This window comes from Suncus etruscus, chromosome 7, assembly GCF_024139225.1.
Source record: "Suncus etruscus isolate mSunEtr1 chromosome 7, mSunEtr1.pri.cur, whole genome shotgun sequence".
NCBI classification, from domain to species: Eukaryota; Metazoa; Chordata; class Mammalia; order Eulipotyphla; family Soricidae; genus Suncus; species Suncus etruscus.
The window spans coordinates 111,684,770-111,687,621 of NC_064854.1; the positions used below are offsets into that span (position 1 = coordinate 111,684,770).

The following is a 2,852-nucleotide window of genomic DNA, read 5'->3' on the forward strand; positions in this document are numbered from 1 at the left end:
AGAGGGAAGGAAAATATCACCAGTTTTATAACCAAAATAGTTATATGTAGCCACATAACTAAGGAATAAAGAACAAGAGGGTTTAAGTCAATTTCAAAAAAAAAGACAAGGCCTAAAATAAAATGATAATCTGTGACACATGTTAGAACTCCAATGTAAACCAATTCTAAAGTTCACTGAAGACAGGCCACTGCAAAACGTGTTACATTGGGATAATTATTTTGAGCAAAAAAGATTCAAAATACAGACGAATTTAAAAAACTGTAATTTCTCCTTTATTTAAAATAATTTAGAACAGGTTTCCTGACTCAATTTTTTTCTGGTAATAATATATATATGCATAAATGTGAGTAATATCTTATGGAAAAAATATACTCTTTTTCCAAACATCTACTCTTATTAATATCTTGTAAATTACCATAGTCCCTTTTCCAACTCCGGACTTTATCCTATTTCTTAGCTCAGGATGGCATGTTTTTTTTTTTTTTTTTTTTTTTGTTCCCCCCATTCACAATACAGACCAGGCAAAGGACCTGGTTTGAGGTGTATATGGGGAGCATTTACTGTACCACCTCTTTTATACAGTCAATGTAAAGAACACAGCCTGTAGTAAGCATTGGAAGGCCTTATATTTAACCCTTCACCAGTACAACATGTGACTGAATGAGGAAAGTAGAAAGCCTGTCTAGAGTACATGCCAGTGTGGGGTGGGGAGGAAGGACACTTGGGATATTGGTCATGGGAATGTTGCTCAGGATGGCATGTAAGCTTCAATTTCTCAACTTCCTCTGATCTCTGATTTTACCTTTGAGTTCTAGTATGCATAACATTAGATTTTTATACTTTTATTAGTATTTTATATCAATTTAAGTATTATTAGGCTGACTAAAAAAACCCTATCCTAGGAAGAAAACATTCTTTTTGTTTTGTTTTGTTTCCATTTTTATCTTTTGGGTCAAAAGTCACTCGTGGCAGGTTCAGGGGACCATATGGGATGCTGGGATTCGAACTGTGTGGGCCACCATCAAGGTAAACGCCTTACCACTGTGCTATTGCTCCGGCCCTAGAAACACATTCTAAACCTCTTACATAACACAAAATTATAATTTAAAGAAATAGTGAGCAGAAATTATTCCTATTCAATAAATATGACTTTATATTTTGAGAAGAAAATGATTAATTTAAATAGACATTTTATAAACAAATATAAATAGAACAAAAATAAACAAGACATGTTTATGGACAAAATTTTAATCTTTTTTTATATTTTGGACAAAATTTTAATATCCTATAACCATTTTAAGGGATAGGTCTTATTAAAGATAAAGAAGCAAACTGAGACAAGATCAGATTTCACAAATAACAGTTTATTTGGGAACAACAAAGAAATCACTACTTGGGAAATGCATGTTATAGCAATTGAGCAATTTATAAGTACCTCAGAAGGAATATATTTATGGGCCAGGAGTTCAGATTGAGTGAGGTCAGGGAATGTCCAAGCACCAAGTTCATTTGTTTGAGTAAGAGGAGATAAAAGGAGTCTAGTCTTGGAGAATGTTCATTGGCCAGAAGAAATATGTTATCTTTCTACAATTCAAGAATTTACAGCAAAGAATGAAATATTTGGGACCGGAGAGATAGCACAGCAGTGTTTGCCTTGCAAGCAGCCAACCCAGGACCTAAGGTGGTTTGTTCAAATCCCAGCATCCCACATGGTCCCCGTGTCTGCCAGGAGCTATTTCTGAGCAGACAGCCAAGAGTAATCTCTGAGCATAGCCAGGTGTGGCCCAAAAACCAAAAAAAAAAAAAAAAAAAAAAAAGAAAGAAAGAAAGAAAAGAATTTACAGCAAATCAGTAACAAAACATCAGTTTTTTTTTTCTGAAGATACATTTATGAGACTCTTCATTTCATATCCTCTTGATTTAGATTAAAATCCTCCCTCGTTGCTCTCTCCCTGTATACATCAAGTAACCTCCAATAAGAAAGGGCACCTCTATTCCAGTAATTTTAATTAACAGGTTGCCTTCTTTGATTGATTCATGTTATCTTATTCATAATGATAGACCTGAGATAAGTAGGTGACTAATTCAATGAATCTATAATGAAGTAAGTACTTGGGAAAGCAAAGGAAGGAGAAAGGTGAATAAAAAAGAAAGTAAGGCAAGACCAGGAGGAGCAAAGAGGGTTGGGGGGAGACTGGGGAACTAAAAAGAAATGGAGAGGCATAAAGAGGCAGATGAGGGGGCCGGTGAGGTGGCGCTAGAGGTAAGGTGTCTGCCTTGCAAGCGCTAGCCAAGAAAGGACCGCGGTTCGATCCCCCGGCGTCCCATATGGTCCCCCCAAGCCAGGGGCAATTTCTGAGTGCTTAGCCAGGAGTCACCCCTGAGCATCAAACGGGTGTGGCCCAAAAACACAAAAAACAAAAACAAAAACAAAAAAAGAGGCAGATGAGAATAACAAAGCCAAAGACAGGAAGAGGAGCTGCTTCTCTTGAGTCTCCAAAAGCTGGTGGCAAATCTGGGTTATTAATTCTTCCTCTGTTTTAATATACATAATCAGAAGTGAATGAAAATGGATATTTCTGAGGTTTCAAGGTTGTAAAATATTTGTATGTTTAAGAGGGAGCAAAATACTGCTACTGAAAATGGAAACAATAAAGGCAAGGTATTGACTTAGGCTGTGAAAGCAACCTTCAGAGAAAGGTTTCACCAGACTCCAGCTGTTCATTAGTTAATGAATATGAAATATTGACTCAAGGATGGCCCACAGGTGTTCAGGAAAAAAAATAATCATTCAAACAAGTCAATAACAAAGCCCTGAGGGTTGGTGGATGGAGTTAAAACAGAAGGCT

General features: G+C 36.4%; 1 non-coding gene across 1 annotated transcript; it reads right to left on the minus strand.

Annotated features, from left to right (window-relative positions):
* Window positions 1-493: 493 nt before the first annotated feature.
* LOC126014795 (small nucleolar RNA SNORA51) lies at window positions 494-626 on the minus strand. Its single transcript, XR_007497787.1, has one exon. It is a non-coding gene; the product is annotated as a small nucleolar RNA SNORA51 (small nucleolar RNA).
* Between the last annotated feature and the right edge of the window lie 2,226 nt (window positions 627-2,852).